The 26,042-nt window shown below is 42.8% G+C and overlaps 1 long non-coding RNA gene across 4 annotated transcripts; it reads right to left on the bottom strand.

Moving 5' to 3' along the window:
• Nucleotides 1-6,640: 6,640 nt before the first annotated feature.
• Nucleotides 6,641-25,913, bottom strand: LOC128323724 (uncharacterized). Of its 4 annotated transcripts, none has more exons than XR_008306444.1 (4): nt 25,799-25,913; nt 17,838-18,148; nt 13,462-13,524; nt 6,641-7,588 (listed from the first exon to the last, which is right to left on the bottom strand). It is a non-coding gene; the product is annotated as an uncharacterized LOC128323724 (long non-coding RNA). The 4 variants fall into 4 exon arrangements; XR_008306442.1 differs by lacking the exon at nt 25,799-25,913 and adding an exon at nt 19,304-19,662; XR_008306441.1 differs by lacking the exon at nt 25,799-25,913 and adding an exon at nt 19,291-19,662.
• Nucleotides 25,914-26,042: the final 129 nt, after the last annotated feature.

The following is a 26,042-nucleotide window of genomic DNA, read 5'->3' on the forward strand; positions in this document are numbered from 1 at the left end:
GCTCCCCTGCAACTAGTATTGGGAGACATTGTGCCTCTGAGGCTGGAGGTGGCCCACAGACACCAGACTAGTAGCCATTGATAGACCTGCCCTCCACGGATCTGTCTAAGCCCCCTTTTAAAGCCACCCAAGCTGGTGGCCATCACCACATCCCATGGCAAGGAATTCCATTGATTAATTATGCGCTGTGTGAAAAAGTACTTCTGCTTGTCGGTCCTAAATTTCCCAACCTTCAGTTTCATGGGACGACCCCTGGTTCCAGTGTTGTGAGAGAGGGAGAAAAATTTCTCTCTGCCTACCCTCTCCACTCCATGCATAATTTTATACACTTCGATCATGTCTCCCTTTAGTCGCCTCTTTTCCAAGGTAAAGAGCCCCAGATGCTGTAGCCTAGCCTCATAAGGAAGGTGCTCCAGGTCCCTGATCATTTTGATTGCCCTCTTCTGTACCTTTTCCAGTTCTACAATGTCCCTTTTTAGATGTGGTGACCAGAATTGTACGCAGTACTCCAGGTGTGGCCGCACCATAGATTTGTATAAGGGCATTCTAATATTAGCATTTTTATTTTCAATCCCCCTCCTAATGATTCCTAGCATGGAATTAGCTTTTTCACAGTTGCCGCACACTTGTGTGTGTGTGTGTGTGTGTGAGAGAGAGAGAGAGAGAGAGAGAGAGAGAGAGAGAGAGAGAGAGAGAGAGATCTGTCCTTAGCCACTGCCCAGGAATGCTGACTCTGATGGCACCTATTTCTCAAATACCCTATTCTATTTTTACTTACTCCATAAGCAAAGGTTTTTTGCTTAGTGCCCATAGGACTCCACAGTAGCTATTTTAAAAATAACCCACCTACAAACAGCTTCTAGTTCCAAGAGGAACTAGAAGTGCATATATACCGTATTTTACGGACTATAAGACGCTACCGACTATAAGACGCACCTTAATTTTAATCCAGTTTTTCAGAGTTTTAACATATTAAACTGTTAAAACATATAAGACGCTCCTGAATTTTGGGGGATATTTTTCGAGGAAAAAAGTGAGTCTTATAGTCCATAAAATACGGTACTGGAAACACATGGGGGGAAACAGCAGAGGGATTTTGTTACTTATTAACAATCTTTACAGCACATACCCCTTTTCACACAAAAGTTCTCAAAGCTGTGTTACATAGCAAAAGGCATGAGGAAATGATTCCCTATCCCCAAAGAGCTCACAATAATAATAAATGGGTGGTTTTTTTTAAGCACACAAAGAGATACTACCAACAGTCCAGGCTATGCTGGGCTGAACAGAAACAGTTAATACTTTCCTCCCTCTAAATACAGGAACCATCACTTGAAAAGCTGGCTCAGAAAGATAAAGCATCATAGAACTGCAAACAGACGTAGTGGGTAAGACTATTGCAGGATATCCTTGGGACCTATGGGCCAATCATTCATCTCCACAAGGATTCACATACCCGCTCTTTGGAGAATGTCAGAATATATTGCCCCAAATCATTTATATATTTTACAGTCCTGTTTGTCATTTACTGAATAACAGCATCTGTTCTGCACAACTATAATTTGCAGATCTGCAGCACAAACCTCTGGGGTCTATCACACAGACAGCAGTGAGGGGGGGGGCAGCCCCTAACTGAATGAAAAGGTGGGACAAGAATCATAAAAAGAAATTGCAATCAATCTCCCCTTTTCCTCTTTAAAGGTGAAAGCAAAGCTCAGTCTGATAGCCAGATAGAAGGCCATGGAAGTCAGTATTAAATCATAATCTGCTAGGCAGAAATCAGCGGTCTGGTAACCTCTTATTGGGCTCTTTATTGTCAGACCAATAAAAGATATCTCTTCCCCTAATTTGTCTATTCTGCCAGGAGCTAATATTTGGCTATAGCTTATTGCTTATAATCTGTTGTCAGAGAAGGCTTCCTTGCAAAATTGATGGTCTTTTTGCTAGAACTTGCCAGCTGGGAAAATAACCATTTATATGAGTACATTAAACAGGTAACATAAAATAATAAGTGACTGTATCTTTTATTTTCTAAACATAAGCTGTTCAGCAAAAGACTAATTTGTCAAGATAAGTACCTATGGGTTTTAAAGTTACTTTTGCTTTGTATTTAGAATATACTTCTGAACTCCAGTATCTTTTGCTTCCAGACTCCAGTATGTGGACTAAAACTGGACCAAAACTTTTAGAAGCAAATCATTTTTTAACATTTGTGAGGTTTTATTGAAATGTCCAAAGATGGGAGGCCATCACCTCTTTGTGCTGTTGCTGCCATACAGCCGCTACAGCTACTTTTCTCTCTCCAAGGAGAAAGGGGGATTTTGGATTGTGCCGATACCTAGAGAACTCGTTTGTGGCACGTTCCGATGCAACAGCGGAAAGTAAGTTTAAAGGAACTGCTGGATCCCAGTGAGTGTGCAGTCCTAGTACTTCTGCCTTTTTCATATTGTCTGAATCCGCCATGTTGTGCAGACAGTGTCAAGTTCCCTTTCCCAACTGACATTCTCAGCCCAATGTCAGCTTCTGGTTAGATGTCGGCCAAATGCCAGGTGGTGGAAGGAACCCAACATTGTCCACCTAACATTTCCGAGTTTGGATGACATGGAAGAGGCAGAAGAGGAGATGAGAGCTGGTCTTGTGGTAGCAAGCATGACTTGTCCCCATAGCTAAGCAGGGTCTGCCCTGGTTGCATATGAATGGGAGACTTGATGTGTGAGCACTGTATGTAAGATATTCCCCTCAGGGGATGAAGCCACTCTGGGAAGAGCATCTAGGTTTCAAGTTATCTCCCTGACTTCTCCAAGATAGGGCTGAGAGAGATTCCTGCCTGCAACCTTGGAGAAGCCGCTGCTAGTCTGTGAAGACAATACTAAGCTAGGTAGACCAATGGTCTGACTCAGTATATGGCAGTTTCCTATGTTCCTATGTTCCTAAGTGCCAAGAGCATGCATTCGTGGGCACCAATGGTTCCTTCCTACTTACATGCCCTTTGTTACTGTAGAATGGACCATTCTCCCTGTTGTCTCCCTGCTCCCCACCGGTCCCACACAGACATTTGGCTCTCCATGTGTATCAGAAGTGTCTTCTCATGTCACATGTGAACTAAATGTTCCACCTGTAATTTTAAGCCCTTAGAAGTGGTTCAATCTGGATTTCTTCATCCCATTTTCCAAGTCCCCTGATGCGTATCGGATGCTATCTTTCATTTAGAAACAGGATTGACCAGAGTTGAGGCACAGGCGTGGCTTCGTACATTTAATTACTGGCTTAAATTATATGCCTGCACCCAGGGACATGCCCCCTTGGTTCTGAAAGATGAGTTTCACTCATCCTGGTGCAAGAGCCTCTATGACAATTTGGGCAGATATGGCTTCTCATCGCAATATTTATTGGCTTTGGGTCATGATGCTGCCAAATAAATTATTAAACAGTGTGTGGCAGATATGGAGAAGCAATTGGATTTAAGTCTCATTATCACCAGCAGTACTTTAGGTGGTTTCTGAAACTACCCCCAGCCAGCCAGAGACGTATCTAAGAAAAATAGTGCCTAGGGCAAGCACTGAAATTGCGCCCCCCCCGTCCAAACATCTGACACCCATCTTTCAGATAACTTTACCATAATATCTGCTCAAAAATACAAGTCATGCTCATTTATCTTTTAATATTTAAAAAACTATTTAGCAGTGGACGTAGCCAGACCAAAAAATGCTGGAAAACTACACATTTCAGTAGGCTGGGGCTCATGAAATACCCAAATACTATGTGGAGGTGTACTTGGAAAACTAAACAGAAGTCCCTGTCTAATTCTCTACTATGCATTGTAGCATCACTATTACATAAATTTTAAAAATAAATGGAGAATTTGACTTTTCCCAGATACTCTGAAAATAATTAAAGGATATGCAGAGTAAACTGTGTCACTGCTTGGAATATATTCTAGTATTTCAGGAAGACAGTTAAAATGAGAGAAAGAGAGCAAGAAACTCCCAGTGGGCCTTAATACTAAGGATTTCACACTGATTCAAAGACAAACTCACCATTAATAGCCATATTATTAAGACATCACATTTAACTCATTTATCACAAAATAAGACATCACATTTAACTCATTTATCGCAAAGTAAGAGCAAATGAATACAATCCTAGCTCATAAGCTTCAGCTCATTATTCACAAGCCCTGATTCTCTGTACATAGTGCCAAACTGAATATGTGTACAGTGACTTATATTCTATTTTTAAAAAAATTATCTGTAGCCCCTTCGGGGGGCTTTCTAAAGGCTGTGGGAGGGTCTATAAAGGTCCCCCCCCCCGCTGGCCTCCATTGCTTCACAGGAACCATTTGAGCATGTGCGGTGGCCATTAAAAAAAAAATTTTTTTTTTAAAAATGGCCGCTGAAAACAAAATGGCCACTGTGCATGCTCAATTGGCCTCTGTGAGTCCTGGCATGGCCTAGGACCTCACAGAGGCCATTTGAGCATGCGCAGTGGCCATTTTGTTTTCAGCGGCCATTTTTTAAAATTTTAAATTTCAAAAAATGGCACCCCCTTCAAGTGGCGCCCAGGGCATGTGCCCTGCCTGCCCCACCCTAGATACACCCCTGCAGCCAGCTGCATACCTCACCCACTTGACCACTGTAAACCAGAGGAGAACCTTTTCACTGGCGCGGTTTAATGTCTTGCCTTCTGCCATTTTGGATGGCAGATTTAAGGGGTTACCGCTAAGGAACTGGTTATGTCTATGTGGTTCAGGTGACACTGAGTCTGTCTTACATGTTCTTTTACACTATGCCTATGATAAGGGCATTTTTACTATCTGGATTGAACCATTTTTTAAAAATAGGCCTGCTCAATCAGAAGAGTATTACATCTCCTATCTTTTGGCAAATCAGCATGCAGCTGTCACAGCAGGGACAGCAAGATTATGTGCAGCAGCCTGTAAACTGAGATGGGAACAACTGAGTAGTTGTAACTGAGATTTTTGTATAACCTTATGTTTTGTTATCTAGTTTTACTGTTTTGATTTTGTTTTATGTTGATTTATATTTTGGTGTGTATGCTGACTGGTCATTGACCGTAATAAATTATTGCTTACTTACTTACTACTTACGTGTGAACTAAATGATTGATAGGCAGATAAGCAATGGGCCTGTCAAGCTTGACAGGTGGGGGAGAGGATTCCTTCAGAGAGAAATAATTTTCAGGGCAGAGGTGCAAAACTATTTCAAGTGGAGGATACTCAAAGCATCTTGGCCCGGGATTGCACAAATAAAACAGTAGTACAATTGATTATATTTTAATGTATTTCTTTCAATACGTATTGGGGAGTAACTGGAATTTTAACAAAAGAATGAATATTAGCAAAGAAAATACAGAAAACAATCTTTTCACCCAGCGATAGAGTGGACTTCAGCTTAAATGTAGATAGTTGATTCCAAACAAATGTTGAATTTTAGCAAAAAGCTGGGAGTCTAAGTATCACTTTTTTTTGGTCAGCTGTAATTTTGTATACATTTTGGATTTCCTGGTAGGTTGCAGCGCACATTACCCTGCTAATCCACCAAAGGCCAGCAGAGAGCACTGCAGCCAAAACATTGCTTCCAAGCATTGCTTTAGTCTCCTATCAGATTATTTGACCAATTAGTGGTTATTGATAATTTATTTTGTGTGAAGGGTTGAGACATTATGGATGTTGCTGAAACATGTTGGAAACTCCAAGATATGCACAGAGGCTTTCAGACTAAGTCGAGGCTTCCTGGTTTCTGAACCTCTTGTGCTCTGCAATGTAAGGTCTGCTTAATGGAGCTACACTGGCTGCCAATAGGTTTCTGGGCAAAATACAAAGTGCTAGTTATAACTTACAAAGCCCTAAATGGCTTAGGCCCTGGGTATTTAAGAGAACGTCTTCTTCAGTACAAGCCCCACTGCCCATTGAGGTCATCTGAGGAGGTCCGTCTCCAGTTGCCGCCAACTCATTTGGTGGCTACACAGAGACAGGCCTTCTCAGCTGCTGCCCCAAGATTGTGGAATGCGCTCCCTACTAAGATATGAGCCTCCCCATCGCTGGCAATTTTTAAGAAACTACTGTAAACGCATCTCTTTAACCAAGCTTTCTCAGCTTTTTAAAACTTGTTTTTAAATTGTTTTGGCTATTTAGTTGGTGTTTTATGATGTTTTAATTGTTAATTATTATTTTATGTAGTTTATAATTTTTGTTTTGTTAATTGATTTTAATGGTGTTTTAATGTAAACTGCCCTGAGCCTTTTGGAACGGGCGGTATAAATTTTTTAATAATAATAAATAAATAATGGGGCACACGGAGTCCTCCCACTGCTCTTCCCTGCTTGACCATTTTGCTTGGTCTGGGACAAGAGGGCATTGAAATCAACCCAAGTTTGCTTTCAAATGTAGAAAGAAAGACCCACCCAAGAGACAGGGCCATGTTACCTGAATGGGGACACTTCTTCCCGGCTCAGCCATTTTGCTGTGTCTAGGAGGAAGAACACTGGGGTAGTCTGCAAGCTCTAGGTTCTACTCCTCTCTTTTTCACATCCAGAAAAATGACCAAACCAGAGGAGATGGCATCGAAGTGTGCTCATCTTTCTCTTATCCTCATACCCACCCTATATAGCCACTCTCCAATGTCAATCAATCAATCATTTTTATTACAGCCATAGGCCATACAGAAAACATACAAGAAAGATTAAACAAGATTAAAAACACAATGTACCAACCATTATATAACACATATAAAGCAGAATAAAACTGTAAGCTCCTATGAATTAAACCTTAGACAAGATCTTAATCTAATTGCGACAAAAAAGAATTTTGCCGCCACCTTAGTAACCTCATTATTTTGATCCTCAAGACAGAAATTCAAATAAAAGGGGTCGGCTCTTCCTGGAAATTGCTCTAGTAGAGGGAATATAAGTTCTTTCCTAGTATCATTGTAAAAAGAGCAATATAACAACACATGTAAAACTGTTTCAGGGAGGCCTGCACCACAAAGGCATAAGCCAGAGTCTGACAATCCCTTATCAAATCTTTTTTCCAAAAGGGCTGAGTGCAACACGTTCATACTAGTAAATGCCATCCTAAACTTTTAAAAGTGTAGGGAAGCTAGATATTTAGCACCTCAATTCCCCAAAGGGGGTGTGATACCAAAGAATAGAGGAGAGCAGGTCCCATTTCCCCTAGAAGAACTCTCCAATGTGTGGCTGCCTGTTTCCCCTCAGGCTTGCTCATTTTGCTGAGTGAGAAAGAAAGAAGAAGACGCACAGTCTGTGAGCCACCCCAACCATGCTGCTGGCTCTTCTCCAAAATGGCAGAGCAGAGGAAGTAAGAGTTCCCCATTCCAGCCTGGTCAGATTCTAAATTCCAAAGGGCAAGTGACACCAGGCTTGTAAGGGATGCGGGGACCTGTGGAAAATTGTCCAAAAGGCTGATTTACTGCATTGCAAACAAAACTTGTATTTATTTAAACTCAGATTCCATCATATCAACAGGGTTGAGTGAATGGCTCCTAAGTCGTTCTCAGCAATGGAGATGTATGGAAGCAGTTCCAGTCGAATACCATTAGGTGTCAGCATTCTGAAATAAAAGCAAAACAGAAAGGGCTTTTGTAGCCTTCAGGTTTGCTAAGGCAGTGATCTTTTTCTGAAATGTTTTTAAAGCCGTTTTAACCACCTTCATTAAATAAATATTCCCCACCTCTCCTTTTTTCCACTCTGACTTCTCTCTTTTGCACTGAACATTGTTTTTCCGTGTTCTCCTTTTGCAGCATCAGCTCCCAGATGTCTACATGTTTGCTGACCATTGTCTTGGGCCTCTGTGCATTTAGCACTCGGCTGCAAATGGCAGCACCGAATGCAAGGAGTGTGTCCCATCATGTGATGTAAACCCCTGAAGTTGCACATTGCATGGAACCCCGGCATTCAGTGTTATCCATTATCCTTTTTCTATGCATGATAGCCTAGAGGTGTGGCCAGCAATCATGTTGGCATAGTGGCATGTGGCTACCTAGCACACTTCCATTTGCCACCCCTCTCTTGTTGGCATCCATGCAGACATAATGTCTGCTTAAGGCTCTTATCTGTACTGATGGTGCCAGTGGTGGGATGGGTAGGTATGACATTTGTGCTAGCAACAGGCAAGGTTTGACTGCTGGGAAAAGGAAATGTCCCTTCAATGCTCTAACTTTTTGGAAAGAGGTTTGGGCCATCCAAAACAGGAGAGACAAATATGTGTCCATCACATGTACTTGTGCACACACATATTTAGGCCTAGTAAAGCCTGTGTGGATAAGCCATCAGGAGTTCCAGGCTGATATCCGGCCTAGTGAAGCGCCAGATGCTTCATGAGGAGTGAACTGGCTCCTCACTTCATGAGGACTGCTGACTGTTCTGTGCTGCTCTGATTGTACAGTGGGGAGCGTGGTTTTTGCCAATCTCCCTTAGCCCCACAAGCGCTCCCTGCAATCTGGAAGCTGGTTCTGGAGGGCTGCAGTACGACCCTCAAGGACCCACTTCCAAGTCACATGGGGCTCTTCCAGAAGTGGGGGACATTGGCAGAAATCGCCCCCTCAACAAGCATTGCCTCAGTCTGGAAGGCAGCAGCAGCAGCAGACACAAAGCACCAGTGCTTCATTAGAAGTGTTGACACTTCGTTAGTTGAGGTTTTGGCCAGATAGCATTGGTATCATTTCCCTGCTTGTCTTCCAAGAGTTTATGGTGGTGTGCATGGCCTCCTTCTTGGCAAAAGGTTGCTCAAAGCAACTCTGTGAGGTAGTTTAAGCTGACAGATACTAAGGCTATTCTCACAAGTGGCCCACCCAGGCCACGGCAGTCCAGGCAGCCTGGATTGGCCTGCTTGTGTGAAGCGCTGGGGCCGAGCCCGAGCCTAGTGCTGCCCTTGCGGGTAGTCCGACTTTTGACCCCAGCCTTTAGGTTTTAAGGGTGTGAGAGTGTCCTTGCCCTCGGGTCCTGTGTATGCTCGGGCCGCATGCCAAGCATATGTAGGAGGGGATTTTCATGGGGGATTCCCCCAATGCACTGTGCTTGTCACGTGGTGCATTGTGGGATATCTGGAGGCTGGGACACATTGTCCTATTCTCTGGAGATCCGCACTGATTGTGGGTGGGGGCCCCACGATCCATGCATCTCATCAACAATCATGGATCTTCGGGGGTGGGGGGAGTCAGATACGTCCTCTGCCTCCCTGCCACCCGTCTCCTTCCCCACCCTGGGATTGGTCATGAGCATAGAGTGACTAGCCAAGTGAGCTTCATGGCTGAGTGAGGATTGTAGTACTATACTCTCTAACCACTATGCCACACTCATCCTTGTACACATTTACATTGTGAAAGATCCATTCTAAATGATGGGACATGCTAAGTATTTAACAACACTGCTGGCTTTCAAGAGAGCCCTTTAAACTCATATTTTTCGTCTGACCTACCATGATTTTTAAATTGTTTTTAAGCTGTTTTAAATTGTTTTAACATTAAACTGTTTAAATAGTTCTATGATTTATTTATTTTTTGTTGTTTTATTAGTTTGTAAATAATCCAGGGCTACTGGGTGGGGCCTTATAGAAGTGTCACAAACAAATGAATAATACATACTTGGATTGCTGACAATTGGATATTAGTGTGTCTGTGTGAGAGGGATTAATCTATACAATCTCCAGAGAGCCAGCGTGGTGTAGTGTTTAAAGTGCTAGACTAGGACCGGGGAGACCCGAGTTCAAATCCCCATTCAGCCATGAGACTAGCTGGGTGACTCTGGGCCAGTCACTTCTCTCTCAGCCTAACCTACTTCACAGGGTTGTTGTGAGGAGAAACTTAAGTTTGTAGTACACTGCATTGGGCTTCTTGGAGGAAAAGTGGGATACAGAATGTAAACAAATAAATAAATAAAATATGTTCAAATCTTGAGATGACACACTCCAATTCCTGCTCTGCAGCATCTCATTCTCCAAAGTTTTGTTTTAGTTTTGTGACCAAAGAGAGCAATTTTCAGAGGAAGAGTCGTGAGGGTTAGTACTTACTGAGACCCAGATAAGGAGTTAGAGGTCACAGAATGCCTGGTATCCCTGTATGTATGTATGTATGTAAGTAACATATTTTTATACTGCCCAAAACACAAGTTCTCTGGGCAGTTTACAAAACAATAAAAACAACCAATAAAAAGACTGACACATTTCAACAATTAAAACTAAAAAACTCAGATATCCATAGATTCCCAGCTGTGACATCAAATATAGTCTACGTGTTTACAATCTAATGTGTGTAGATCCATTTCATGCAGTTGATTTCTAGGACGAAATCCAGTAATCAATTGTTCAATCTGGTCTTATGTTTCCCCAAGGTTTGCGTAATTGGTCCCTTGGAAGAGGTCTATGAATGATGGTTCGGCATCCTAAGCGGTCAGGGAATACAGACATGCTTGTCCCAAAGAAACTTAGTTCACTTCAGCATTGTTTTGTTGAAGGGATAAGCCTCCTTCTGAGGGGGGCACATCCCTGGCCTCTCCATGGACCAGATTAAAATCTTTGGCATTTAAAGAAGGGTGAATTGTCAAGTGTGCCTGTTTAATGGTAAACAAGAGACTGTGAGGAAGATTCGGTTAGATTTGGATGAAGAAGTCTGTAAATAGGTTTGATTAGTAAGAATATGTGGCTGACATTCTGACTAAGAAAATGCTTGAGTTGTTGGGATGTCTCTCTGGTAAGAGATACCCTTCTATTACAGCAGAATGCACAGAGGCAAAACACAGCGGAGTCTGTCCAAGCATGCGTGTCTGCTAAGAGCCAAAAGAAACTTAGAGCCAGTTCATAGTTTCAAATCAATATAAGGAGTCTTTATTGGAGAACTCCATTCTAGATAGGAAAGTGGAGAGATAGTATCTCTAATCTAGCTAGCTAGCTGGATGCAGACAGATGCTGTCTGCATCTCTGTGCACACATGGTGCATAGAGAGGCAAGCGTGTGTGATAGGGAGAAGAAGAAGAAAAGCAAGTAAGGGAGGCAGCAGGAAGTAAGTCCCTGAGAGTAGCAATCTACATATCAAAGGGATAGTGTCAGAGCAGTAGAGAGGAGGAATGAGCAATGTCTTGACCCCTCTAGCCCTCTGACTCACTAGTCTGTCCCCCTCTGTCACTGAGGTATGAGACAGCGCAGAGTCCTTCACGTCCAACAAGTGTTAGGATGTCTGGAGTTTTGTGCCTGGAGTGTGTGTTCCAGTCTAGTGTTGTGTTACTGCAAGCATGCTTGTGCTTGCAGCACACCTAATTTTTTTTAAAGGGGAGTCCTGTGCAAGAGCACTATAGCACAAGAGTGCAGTTCTTTAAAAAAAACCATTTTATAGCTTGTTACACAAGCAGTTTATTAGTCAGAATGTCAGCCGCTGTGTTTTAGTGCTCCTGGAATAATGATATACTAGCTGACCCCGCACAGAGCATCTGTATGGTGCTTTGGGGCTGGCTGTTCCCCCCTCCTTCTTCCTCCTGCCCCGGTCTCCCCTCTCTTCCCCTTCCCTACGGCCCGCACTCTCCAGCCCTCCTTCCCTCCCCCACCACAGAGCAGTGGCGGGCGGCCAAGAAGGGCCCCGCTGCCGTTTTTTCTCCCTCTCATCCACCTGCCGCCACTGTGGCTTTTCTCTCCCCCCTCCACCCGCCTGCTGCCCGCCACTGCCTTTCTCTCCCCTCGCCCACTGCCCGCCGCCGCCTTTCTCTCCCTTGCCTGCTGCCCGCCGCCGCCTCTCTCCCCCCCTCCTCCGCCCACCGGCCGGCCTCTGGCAGTTTCTTCCTCCTCTCCTCCTCAGTCCTCCTCACTTCGGAACTCTTGCAGCGTGTCGCAAGCGTGTTGCAAGAGTTCCACCGCCAAATCCTGGGCACGCATGTCCCAAGAGAATTAAATATATAGATGATGACATTTTTATGTATCCTCACTCCTTGAATTTGAGTACACCTGTTTAAACTTTCCTGCTTATTGTTGCTCAGGTTCATTCTCCCCACATGCTGGGTGGCTTGCATAAAAAAGAAAGGGGGTATAAGCAAATATATATATGCCTCAGAACAGGTAGAGTGGCAACAAGGCAGCAGAATTAGTATCATACCTCAAAAGCAATGTGGTCAGGGGGGATGCAAATAATAAATGTTTGTTACAATGCTTTCACTCCCCTCAACACCTATACACCTAACAGATTGTGGTGAGCTATTGGTCTGCTTCATACAATCATTTGAATTGAGATTTAATGTGGGTTACTGATGTCTGTGTGATTGTGTGAACCCATGACATAGTGGTATGTGGTCCAAAGTGAATCTGAGATTCCCACCTTGGCTTGGATTCACAGAATCATACTAATGACCAGCAATCCACATTAAACTTAGATTTGAACAACTGTGTGAACCAGGTCATAGGCTGATTTGGCCCATTGTCTCCAGGTCTGAATTAACAACCTTACCGTCAACAAGCCTTGTGAAAACTATTTAGCCTACTTCTCCTTCCCAGGAGCTCACTGCTTGCTGCCCTCTGAAGGCTCAAGACGAAGGTGAGGGAAGATCTTCCTCTGCTTCAATAGATGGGCAGGCACTGGCAACTGTCCAATAGAGGTGTGCATGGAACCAGGAAGCCTAGTTAAAATTGAACTGGACTAGAACCAAACTGGGCCCTGTCCAGTTCCGTGCATGTCAGGTTGGGCCCCAGTTTGGCTCAAGACTGAACCAGTTCGGGCCCAGCTCAAAGGGGGGTTCTCCCCTGAATAAATGAAACAAAACTTACCACCTGGTCCGGCAGCCTCCAGGGGGTACTGCCATAGCTGTGGGTGGTCTCCAATGGTTCCTGCTCCCCCCGCTGGTCTCCCTCCAGTCCTTTTAGGGCCAGTTTGGCCCATTTACAGGCCTTTTCAGCCCTCTCCCTGCTCACGGTGGCCATTTTGAAGACTGCCGCATGTGTGCACTGGCCATTTGTGTGCCCAAGGTTGAGCCGAGCCATCAAACAGGCCTGGTTCGATGGTGAACTGTCTCTACCTTGAGCCAGTTTGCACATTCCTACTGTCCAAATGCAATATATTAATCAAGAAAATTGATTTTTCACTATTGCAAAAGCAGCCCAGAACGGCTCTGATGTTTACGAAGGACTAACGTATCTGGGCCAGTTTTGTGACATCTTAAAGTGCCATGGAGGACCAGACAAACCATAACTTGTGGTCTCAGAACCAGCCACAAGATAAGGAGCCACCTGCTGCAGCCCAGAATCAGCAAAAAGAGCAAATGTAATATCAGCAAGCAAAATACTGAGCCTGGTGAGATGAAAATGTAAATGTTTCTCCTGCGATGCTGGTGAGGCTACAGCCCTTCTCCATGCAGTGCTGTCACTATCATTTATCATGGACTAAGCGTTAGCAGCACCTTTTAAAAAAAAAGTAATGCTGGAGTCATTGGAGGAAGCAAATGGAAACCAACCAGATAGTTCGAGACGATAACGCATCATTTGTAAACAAGAAGTGTGTTCCCTGCTGAATCTTCCTGTGAACATAAAAATAAAATTAGTCTGTCACGATTAAGATCTTTGTTGTCCCCTGTTAAAAGCAGAATCTCTGCTGCCAGTTGTTGCTGTTTCTTTGCACAGCTTATAGCCGTGTGCTTCACTGCAAGGTCTATGGGCCTGTGGCAGCTCTCATTCACTCAAAGTGCATAGGGTCCCTAACTAATTATTTATTATTTATTAGGCCTGTAGAAAGCTTCCGCCGAATATTCCGTATGGCCTCTTGGCAACATGTGAAGGTGTCTGTTCCCACTGATGGGGCTCCTTTCAGGGAAGCAGAGTCTTGTTGGACCCCAGCAGCATCTTGGAAGGCATGCATGGTGTGCTGAAAGTGTATGTCGTCCTTCCCAGTGCTTTCCCCTGTGGAGCTCTATGGGGAAAGTGCTGCGGAGCACTACACTTCCCAGCATTCAGTGTGCACCTTTGAAAATAGCACTGGGAGTTGACAAGGCTCTGTTTCTCTTAAAGGCACCACCACTCCCTGACACTAGGGCAAGTGAAGTACTACACAGAAGTCAGCACAGGGGTGAAATGACTCTCGCATTGAACGGTTTTTGCCAAAGTGGCCCTGGCTTGAAAAAACCATCCAGATCACTGTCTTGCAGTGTGAAATAGGGGAGATTTACAAATATGCTTGGTGGAACAAAGATCTGCAATTCAGTTCAATGCATGTATAGTAAATGTTACTGTGCTGAACTGAGCTTCCTCTCATGCATATGAACATGGCAGCCTTAGGCAGCCTATATTTATCTAGGGTAAGGCTGCACAACTTTTGCTTTCCTGCTGTTTTTGGACTACCATCATTCTCAGCCACAGGGGCCAATAGTCAGGAATTGCGGGGGTGTAGTACGACATCTGCAGGAGGGCTGAAGTTGTGCAGCCCTGACAAAGGGCCATGAGACCACTACTTGTAACTGAATTGTGGCACAATGGACACCCCTGGTTTCAATTCACTTGACCCCATGCATTGTGATTATTTTGTACTGCAAGCCCTAATGACATGACTTTCTTTCACATGATCAATTGATTTCATTTTAATCCCACCTTTCTTCCAAGGAGCTCATTGCAGGTTATATGGTTCCTCCATTATTATTATTTATTACATTTTTAACCCTCCCATCTATAGGCTCTGGGTGGTGTACAACTAGTTTAAAAAACATAAAAACATACATCATTAAAAACTCATTACTTAAAACAATATAAAAACTATTATAACACAATTTAAAACCAATTAAAATACTTAAAAACAATTTAAAAACCTTGGAAGGTCAGGCCAAACAAATAAGTCTTTAGGGCTCTCTTAAAGGCCAACAGTGAGCCTAAACTGTGGATATCAGCCAGGAGTGCATTCCATAGGCCAGGAGCAGTTACAAAGAAGGCCCGGTACCGAGTCACCACCAGAAATACTGGTGGTAACTGGAAATAGACCACTCCAGATGACCTCAACGTGCTATGGGGATCATACAGAAGAAGGCGCTCTCTAAGGTAGCCCGAACCCAAGCTGTTAGGGCTTTAAAGGTTATAACCAGCACTTTGTAGTTTGCCTGGAAACGTATTGGCAGCCAGTGCAAATGTTTAAAAACAGGCATAATATGGTCTCTCCGGATTGCCCTGGAGACCAATCTAGCTGCCACATTTTGAACTAACGGAAGTTTCTGAACTGTGTACAAAGGCAGCCCCACATAGAGCGCATTGCAATAGTCAAGCCTGGAGGTTACCCGCTGATGCACCACTGTTTTGAGATTGTTCTCTTCAAGGAATGGATGCAGCTGTCGAATCAGACAAAGCTGATGGAAAGCACTCCTGCCCATTGCCTCCACCTAGGCTACCAGGGTGACACTTGGATCCAAGAGCACTTCCAAGCTGCGTACCTGTTCCTTCTGGGGGAGTGTTAACACCATACAGCACAGGAAGATCTAACTAGATTATACACATTTAAACCTCACAACAGTCCTGTAAGGCAGGTTAGATGGAGAAACAGTGATTATTAGTGAGCTTCATGGCTGAATAAAGAACTGAACCACAATCTAAGTCCAACACTCTGTCCATTACACCAGGAGTTCTCAAACTTGGGTCCCTGAATGTTGTTGGACTATGACTCCCATCATCTCCAACTGCAGAGACCTTTGGCCATTGTGGCTAGGGAAGTTGGTAGCTGTAGTCCAACAAGATCTGGTGACCCAAGTTTGAGAATCCCTGCATTACACTATACTGGTTTAAGAGCCCCCACAACCCACCATATACTTAGGGGATTTTCTGAGTTAAGATGGAATCTGTGCAGCAAATAAATTTTCTGCCTGGCCATTGCCTGAAAAGCTCAACTAATAAAGTGCATGAGCCTGGGAGTCCTCTAGGGATTTGCAATGCCAGCTGCTGCATTCAAGGAGCTGTTTCTTCATGGCATTATCAAATTATTTATTTTAATAATGTCAGTGATGTCATTTTCTTTAAATTATCTTGAAGTGTTGGGAAACCATGGGCAAAAATAGCTATAAGATGAATATCATGAAGTGGAACAGAGTTGAAATGGAAAACGTGGCTACCAAAAGGGTTCCGGGGAGATTACTACTCCACATTTTTGCGTTTAATTGATTTTGCTTTAAATGAGATGCAGGATTGGCCAGGATATACTTTGAATTGGTCATTGTCCCCTTTATTCTCTGTGGTTTTATACATATTACTTTGTCAGTTAAGAAGCTCTGGTTATTCTTTTTCTCTCTCTCTGGGTGTTGAGTTATAAGCCACTATACCAGACTGATTTTTCCCCCACGGGGGGAAAAAGAGAGAGCAAAAGCCTGGTACTGTTGCATAAATCTCAGACAACTCAAGATTGTTTTGAACTCTGAAAACTTCGGTGGAGAAAAATCAGACATGTCTGCAGTGGCATAACAAGCTCTGCTTAAGGAACCTGTGTGCAAGAGCTGAATATGACCCCCAAAGGGATCAATTGGAAACTAAAAGAGATTAATAACTCCTGAATGGCAGGGCAGAAAGCTCCAAGATTTCACATGGTGTTAAATCAAATTAAACATTTAATGCTATCACATAATGATAGCATTAAGTGCGTAGACTTTCAAGGATATTGGTTCACTCGTTGATTTTAATGAACTTTAAAAAAGTTTCTAAAACTGTTTAAAAGTGTCATAACTGCTTTGTTTCATGGCAGAAGGTAACAAAAAGCTCTGAAATTTAATCCAGCACTATGTCCATCATTCAGGTATCATTCGGAGGAAACTGCTCCTTGCCTTCCTATAAAAGGAGTAGTACCCCAATTTTTTGCACCTCATGATGTATCTCCAGAATGACTGGGCAGGAAGCTCTCAAAATTCATATGGGAGTAGCACAATAGTAGCATTAAATGTATGGTTGTTCAAGGAGAGCCGTCCACCAGTTGATTTTTAATGATTTTTTAAAATGGTGTTTAAAAAAAAAATCATTAAGATTGGTGGGTGGACTGATCTCCTTGAGCACCCACACATTTAATGCTATAATCATGTAGGAACACCACTGAAATTTCAGAGCTTTATGTCTAGCCATTTGGGAGTTATTAATATTTTTAATTGATCCCTAAGGGGAAATTATGCTTTAAGGCATTCATATGTGACTCCTCCTAGTGGTGGCTCATGGTAATCGCAACAATATTACCTGTAGTGCCAATATTCCTGATGATAACTTTACTCTATGGCTCCGCAAGAAAGATGGAGTGGTTTTATAAATCATTAAGTAAAGGAAAGATTGTGCCACTGAGTCAGTGTCAACTCCTGTCAACCACAGAACCATGTGGTTTTCTTGGTAGAATACAGGAGTGGTTTACCATTGCTTTTTCCTGTTTATAGATTATACACTGTTTTAAGAGATGGTATTTTCCTTTCAGCTACTTATCTATTGAAGAGTAACCACTTATAGCCATAACATCCTTAGAGAATGGATGGACAACTCCCTTTAACTTAAAAAATTCCCTTTCAATCTGAAAGCTTTTAATTAGATTTTTGGTTTTAAATTTTTAATGTTGGTTTTAAATAATTTTAATTGTTTAAATGATTTTAATTGTTTAAATGATTTAGTTTTGATTTTAATTGTAAATTGATTTTAATTGTTTTTATTTTGGTGTAAACCACCTTGAGCCATTTTTGGAAGGGTGGTATATAAATCAAATAAATAAATAAATAAGTAAAAAGACACCAAAATGATAAAATAGATGTTTAAGTATCATACATATTTCAATGATAGGTTTAATTATTGGAGGGGGGAGGGGAGACCAGGTAACCACTTTCATTAGCAACAAAGGACTTACTTCTTATGGATATATTTCCATGTTGGTGATGTTTCACATTTTCTTCTTCCTGAAGCAAAGCAACAATGTTGGTGATCCTTGCTTCTCACCAGGCTTTTTGTTATGAGTTTGTTGCTTTTTTGAGCTTGCGGGGAAACCATGAATTGGATTATGCTTTTTAATCCAAGTTATTTCCTTCAGATAAAGATTGTTTCCTCTTATCCAGTTCTCCATAGAAGTCTGTACATTTGCAAGACAAAGGTGTCCTTTTCACCTACTTGGAGAAGTATCTCACTCTTCAGAGAACAGATAGCAGTTCCTTGTAAGTTGGCCTGCAAAATAGTAATCAAAATGATTGGTTCAATGTTTAACCATGATAGATGTCTTCAGTGATTAGTCTGAAAAGGCTAGTCAGTTAGAAATGGAACCAAGCCACTTGCATTAACAATAAAGGACGTACTTCTTAAATGTCTATTTCCAAGTTGGCGATTTTCCACATGTCCTGAAGCAAAGCAAGAATTATGATATTCCTTATCTCACACCAAACTTTTTGTTAAGAGTTTGTTGCTTTCTTAAGCTTGTGGGAAACCATGAATTGCTTTTTGCTTTTCAAGTCAAGCCATTTCCTGCAAATAAGGATTTCCCACCTTTCAGTTCTCTGCACAAGTCTGTTCAGAACTTGTGAACAGGTGTTTTGTTGTTGTTTAACAAAGGTGTGTTTTTACTTAACCTTGACAGGGGCGTAACTAGGGGAGAGTTCAGCACTCTCTCTGGCGGCCCCCTAGAGTGAGGGAGATAATGCAGAAAATGGGGAGGGGTGGAGCTGGAGGGCCCTCAGGAGCTGGGGGCCCGTATTCTTTGAACCCTTTCGCTCAATTATAGCTACGCCCCTGCTTGGAGACGTATATTTTTCCTCTTGAGATAACAGATAGATTGCAGTTCCTTGTAAAGTGGAAAATAACCTATCAATTTGCAATGGTCAGATCAACACTTAACCATGATCGAAGATTGGTCTTCTGTGATTGGCTTGAAAAGGCCAGTGGGCCAAAAAACAAACTGAGTAGCCATTTTCTTTTGCAAGAAAGGATGTATCTACCTCCATGTTGGTGGTGACCACTACCTGTTATCTTTTACACTTCCTCCTTTCTGAAACATTGCAGCAATGTAGTGTGCCAGAGTTTTTGTTATGAGTTTGTTGCTTTCTTAAACTGATTGAAAACCATGTATTTCATGCTAAGCCATTTCCTGCTAATAAAGCATGTAGTGATGGTGTTACCTCTAATTCTCTAGGAAAGAAACCAAATGGCTGTTTTCTTCTCCCCCCCCCCACCCCCCAGTGTCTCAAGAATTAAGCCTTGTCAAAGGTTATTTACATTTAGAGATGCTGAAATACTTTCTGCATCTGCAGGATCACTTGGTTTCAAACAGCCTCCAGTCATTACAAATTCCTGTTCTAGAACAGAAATCTACTTACCCGGCAGCCTTACCGTTCATTTGTATATTTAAAAGGAGCACAACTGCTTTGCCATGATTATGCCACCTATTCTTAGAACAGGAGAAGGGAACCAAGCTGCCCTTGTGAGATACTGCTGCTTCTCTTGCATCCTTCACATCACTGAGCCTGACCTCCTCACCAAGGAGAAAATGAGCACATCATCATAGAGAAACCACAGGTGATATCATAATTGCCACCTGCCAGGATGGGGGCAAGGTCTCATCCTTCAGCACTAGGGAGAGATGTAGCTGGTGGGCACCTATCTACACTACAAATATGTATGTGTTTTATACCATTCCTATCCTGGGAGTTCTAGTTTGGAGAGAGTGCTGATCATGGTCAGATCCTTCAGCCCAGGGGTTCTGGGTACTACATCATCCCCAGCCACAATGACTAGAGGCCATTGTAGCTGGGGATGATGAGACTTGTAGTCCAACAACATCTGGGGCTTTTTAAAAAACACAGCTGTGTTAGTCCATTGTGGCAAAAAAAACCATCCAACAACAAAAATGTCTGGGTATGCTATATGGGAATCCCTGCCTTAACACACCCTTCACTGAACTACGGTTCCCAAGGTTCTATGGAGAGACGAAACAACAAACCAATTTAAGTCTATTGTGTGACTCAGAAATAAAAATGTGTCAGTTTGGGGGAGGACAGGAATTCTACTTCCCCAGTACATGTGGTACGAGTCTCTAAACACCAGCATCTGTTAAGAAAAGAGAGATGAAATACAAACTAAGGGCCACACTACACATGACATTAAATATATTATCATAATTTTTATCCGTTTCAGCTGATATGTTAGCTATGGCCATTTCTTGAGGTAAATGACTTCAGAAAGGTGGTGCATATGCTGGTCACTTCTAGGCTTGACTACTGTCATGCACTTTACATGGGACTGCCTTTGTATCTAGTCTGGAAACTACAATTGGTACAGAATGCAGCAGCCAGATTGGTCTTGGGGATAACTCAAAGGGACCATATAACTCTAATTTTGAAAGAATTGCACTGGCTGCCAATAAGTTTCCAAGCGAAATACAAAGTGCTCGTTTTCACATACAAAGCCCTTAATGGCTTGGGTCCAGGGTATTTAAGAGAGTGTTCATCTGGATAGGTCTGGTTATGGTTGCCCCCAGCACATTTGGTGGCAACTTAGGACTGGGTCTTCTCTATGGCTGCCACAGGGCTTTGGAATATGCTCCCAGTTGAAACAAGTGCATCCCCTTCTGTTTATTTTCAGGAAAATCCTCAAGACATACCTGCTTTTGCAGCTTTTAACTGAAGATTTTTAAATATAATATGTTTTAATCTCTAATCTTGTTGTATTAGTTTTGTGAGTTGTAACTGTTTTATACTGTTTTAATATTTGTTGTGTTTTTAATTTGAACAACACCCAGAGATATCTATATGAGGTGGCACATAAACAAACAAACAAACAAACAAAGCTCAACTGTTGTGGATGCTTAGCAATCTCGAGATAATAAAATACCCATTTCAGTTAGGATGCAGAACTTGTGGTTTTCGGTACACAGGATTCCGGAGCTCTTCCTCATGGGTCCTAAGCAGATCAGACCTGATTGCTGGAAGGGGGAAAATGTGTATAGCAGAGAAACTGTGAGGTGGGGAGATGGTATTGAAAGACTCCACCAGGGGCAGATCTACAGTTGAGCAAGTGTGTGCAATGAACACATTTCACACCTGAATTTCTGACTCTAATAATAATTCCCCCATAGGGATCAATAAAAACTCAAAAATATTAATAACTCCAGAATGACTGGGCAGAGAGCTCTGAAATTTCACATGACATTCTTACATAATTATAGCATTAAATGTGTGGATGTTCAAGGAGATCAGTCAACCCACTGATTTTTAATGGTTTTAAAAATATATATCTTTTTGTCTCTTTTGCCTTTCTCGATGATATACTGAGTACACATTCTGAGTTTGTCCACACCACAGATTTAACCCTCATCCTGAATCATGAAATTTTACTCACAAGAAGGACTTCTTACTCCCAAGTAGTTCCATTGGCTACATTGGACCCCCCCCCCCCGTTTTTCCAGACCACGGAACCTGCAATAATTATATATCTCGCTTCAGGAAAGTGCAGTGGTGACCTGTGTGACTGCACCAATGGCATAACAAGTTCTGAAGGGGCCTGTATGCAAGAACTAAACATCACATATTTTCTCCATAGATATCAATGGGAAATTCAAAAAGATTAATAACTCCCAAATGGCTGGGCAGAAAGCTCTAAAATGTCACATGGTGTTCGACTAAATTAAACACTTAATGCTATCACATGATGCTGTATGGCCATATGCCCCCCTACATCCATACATCAGTGTATGACGGGACATGATAAGTTTATAACTCTTCCATGCAGTTCGGAAACGTGATTGTCCAGGGTTCCCAAAGGCATGGATGAGCCTTATGCTCATACAGCTGCTTACATGTAGACCTCCTTCACATAATCATTAAATGCATGGACATCAGGAGCCAGAGTTAATGGGTGTGGTCCATCGTCCCCCTCACACATTCACTGAATGCTTGCTGGGTAGGGACAAGTGAGCAGACCTGTAGCACACTCCATATTGCCAAAATGGATTGAGACATGGCTGTTGAGAACTTTATTTCCATGGATCTGTGTATCTCTGTGTGCTGACACCAACATTAAGTCAAGCGGGGCTTGACTTAATCCATGCCTTTTTTAAGAGTGTGTTATGGTGTGCACATCAAATTAAAAGCTCTCCCCACAAAGAGTAGGACCAGTAAGATTTTCTGCAAATGTGGCCATGAACCCAACAGAAATGCTTATTACATAATTAAGCATAATGAGACAGCACCTTCTACAACACAGTTCAAGAGAGCTATAACATTCAGACATTCCAAAAGTCACATAAAAGATGAGCTCTTAACATTTTGATTTGACAGCTGCAATCAGAACCTGACTTTTCAAATGGCAATAGAGAGCCCTCTTTATAACTGAAGCATTGGCATAAGAGGTTTCTTCTTTCAACAAAATTAGACTAGGCTCCGTTTAATATAAATTCCAGGTTTTGCAGTACCAGCAATACACTTTCAAGAGTTTGTATAGTAAGGACATGAATCTTATGTTAGTTTTCTGAATGACAATATGAATGCATTTGAGTTATGAAATCCCCAGAACTCAGGGAGCAGGTCTCGCTGCTAGAACTAGTTACTAATTCTGCAGCAGGAGGAATTTCAGCAAGATTATACATAATTATGTCAAACTAATCTGGCTGGTATAAGAAATGCGAGCCACCTAATGGCGCAGCGGGGCAGCAACCTGCCTATAAAGCCGGAGATTGTTGATTCGAATCCCCACTGGTGCGTTTCCCAGAATATGAGAAACTCCTATATCGGGCAGCAGGAATGTAGGAAGGCATCATATCATACTGCACGGGAGATGGCAGTGGTAAACCCCTCCTGTATCCTATCAAGACAACCATATGGCTCTGTGGTCACCAGCAGTCAACACCAACTCGACAGCACAACTTTTCTGTTCCTTTCCATAAGAAATGCAGCTTAGTCCAAAGGCATATCTACACCACACATGTAAACTAGCTTAGTCCTAAAATCCTGTTAATAATTGCCCAGTAACCCTTGGAACTGTATGTAGTTCTATGCTCTCTAACAAAGAATTCTTAGCACCTTCAACATTCTACAGTTCCCAGAATTCTTTTGGGGAAGCTATTGTGCTGGAACTGGAGCAATAAAATTGCCACATGAGTGACTCAGAATCAACCCAAGTCATGAAGCCAACTAGACATGATACTGGCAGTTCCCCATGTTTAAATTGCAAAAAATCCATGTTTAAATCCATGTTTAAACTGCAAAAAAGAGAAGTGGCTGGAGTCCACATTTAAAATCAAATCAGTCACTTGGGTGAAAAATACTGATCTCTCTGTGGTTCCTTTTCCCAAGTACTTTTTGCCCAGTTGAGGTTACTTCTATTATTAGAGCTTGGCTTCTTTCAATGAGAAAATCACTCACTGAGAGAAACTGTAAGGAGATGAGCCATGGATCAAGGAGAACTCTGATTTACTTACTCATGTTGTGCTTCTGTTGATATTAAAAATTAGACCCTCCAACTTATTTTTCTATGTGATTGGGTCAGGGACTGCCACTGTCGCTTTGATTCAAGAGAAAAAAGCTTACCAAATGGTTACCAACTCATCTGACATAAGTAATTATCTGTAATAAACATTTATCAGTGGCAGAATGCATGACAGCATCAAATGCCAGCATGACTCAAATGTAAATGGCATCTAAATACCAACCAGATAGTCTTCAGAACAAGTTTATGAATGGAGTTGTTTGTAACTTCAAATTTGTTCTGAAAATTCTCTTCCAGCCTCCCCAAGACTACTTCTGGTTCCTCAGCGGACACTCTAATGTCTCATTCTTTGGAGTAGAGCTTGGAAAAGGCAGGCCATGTGATACCAGTTTCCTAACAGCAGCTTCTGTCTGGGTTCACCACCATATTTGTAGAGGTGTGCACGGAACCGCCACATTGCGGTCTGGCACTGGGGTGGGGGGGTCGCTTTAAGAGCCGTGGGAGGGTTTACTTACCCCTCCCGCCGCTTTCCTGATCTGGCACCGTAACTAGTAGTGTAATTGGGGTGGCAGGATATCTCCCTGCCGCCCCTTCCCCGCTGCGGCTCGCTCGGCAAAGCTCCCAGTAATGCTTTGCGCGTGCGCACGTTGTGCGCACGCTTCACGTCACTGACATGTGCGCGCGCACGCAAAGCATTACAGGGAGCTTTGCTGAGCGAGTCGCAGCGGGGGAGAGGTGGCAGGGAGATTTTGGCACCTGGGGGCACAACACTGCTCCATTCTCCTCCTACCCTGCAGTTTTTAGGGGCAATCAGCACAGAGGCGTAACTAGGGAAAATAGCGCCTTGGGCAAGCACTGAAATTGCGCCCCTGTCCAAACAGGAATGATGGGACTTGTAGTCAACAATATCTGGAGATCCCTGTTAAAAGGAACACTGTACCATCTAGACATGGTTGTTGATCAAAACCTGAAAACATGAGCCATCTCTGTAAAAGACTTAGAACAACAGTCAGGAGTTATGCGAGAATTCCAAGTGTCATTTTCTCTGTCTCATCTCATTCTTTTTAAAAAACATGACTTTGTCCTAGAGGATCACCTGCCCAAATAGCCACTAGCAAAATAGGGGAAGAAGAAGGTGGTAGTGGTGGTGGTGGTGGTGGGTCTATAAACCAGTGAATGATTCCTGCCAGCCTTTGTCTTATGATGACTGTTGGCTCATGATGGGGTATATGTGCATTCACCACACCAGTGCTTACTTTGACACCAAGAGGGAGGAGGATACATTAGTTTGCTACACTAGACAGAGGCATTTGCAACAGGAGCAGACAGCCAAGTTCTGCCAGGGCCAAAACCAGCCCCTGCCAAACTAAGAAATCATTGTAATTTGCCCCTTCCTTTCACAAGCAGTGTGCTGTTCTTTTATTATTGACTCTAACTCTCAAATATCCCAGTCATGGATGGAAAATTCAGGGTCAATTTACAAGAGACACATTTTCTACATGGAAGTTTCTTCTGTGTAGGTGTTGTGCAGAAACCCATGTGTAGTGACCGCCAGGGGCATAGCAAGGTTGGAATGGGCCAAGATGAGATTTTAAAATGGGCCCCCAGCCCCTCAAAGTCCAGAGCCTCCACACACCCCAGGCCCCCAAGGATTTAAGTCTGATATTTCAAAATAAGTATGCTGCCTGGAAATACATTTCACTGAATACACACATTCACACTTCACAGTATATAGTGATATACATTGAGTACTATACATTTGTATTACTTGTAATGCCTAGAACACACTAGAAAGATGAATTATTAAAATGGGCCCCTCGCTGCAGATTAGCAAAGGAGACTTTCAACCATGCAGGGTGAGCCTATTTCTGTTTTCTCAGAATTCTGAACAAATTCAGTAAAGTTTGATTCCAGGAGTTTTTTCACACGAGGCTTTTAAAGTGCTTTAACACACATCTCCTCTGGAATGGAGGTGCTGCATTCACGTGTTGGCCAGATTTACCCTGAAGTCCCTGCAAGTTATTGGAGAGCAGTTCACACACAAGAAAAATAAAAATAAAATAAAAGCACAACACATGCTTCACAGTTCTCACTCAGACCTTCTGGGTTGCAAAACAACTTGAACATAAGTGCATTTATGAATGAATGAATGAATGAATGAATGAATGAATAAATAAATAAATATTTGTTCCAGAAGTGTTTGTAATTTTCTGACATGAAACAAGCCACTTATAGGCCTTTTTAGATAGTTTTTGTTTTTAAAGCCAGCACATTTTTCAATCTGTTTTAAATTAAATATTCAGAGACTTCTCAGTCTCGCCCCACCCCCCATATCAAAGCCCTATGGCAAGCAGATCCTTATATTGGGCGGGGGGGGACCACAAAAAGGAATTCACAGCCTACCTGGCAAAGGCTGTATTGGATGGTCTGGGCAGAGGGTCTGCTGCAGGGAACTCTGCCAGCCTCCTTCCTAGCATCCTGCCTCCCTTGGGGCCTGCCGAGTTCAGGCTTCAGGGAGGCTTACTGGGAGGCCTCTCTGGAAGCCCCGCCCACCCGCTGATCAGCTGAGAGGCGGGGAGAGAAAAGCTCTGCAGTTTGCAGGCTGCTCCGATCCTAGGCCTCGTGGATCCTAGGCCGGAGCTGGAGG

Source organism: Hemicordylus capensis, chromosome 4, assembly GCF_027244095.1.
Source record: "Hemicordylus capensis ecotype Gifberg chromosome 4, rHemCap1.1.pri, whole genome shotgun sequence".
Classification (NCBI taxonomy): domain Eukaryota; kingdom Metazoa; phylum Chordata; class Lepidosauria; order Squamata; family Cordylidae; genus Hemicordylus; species Hemicordylus capensis.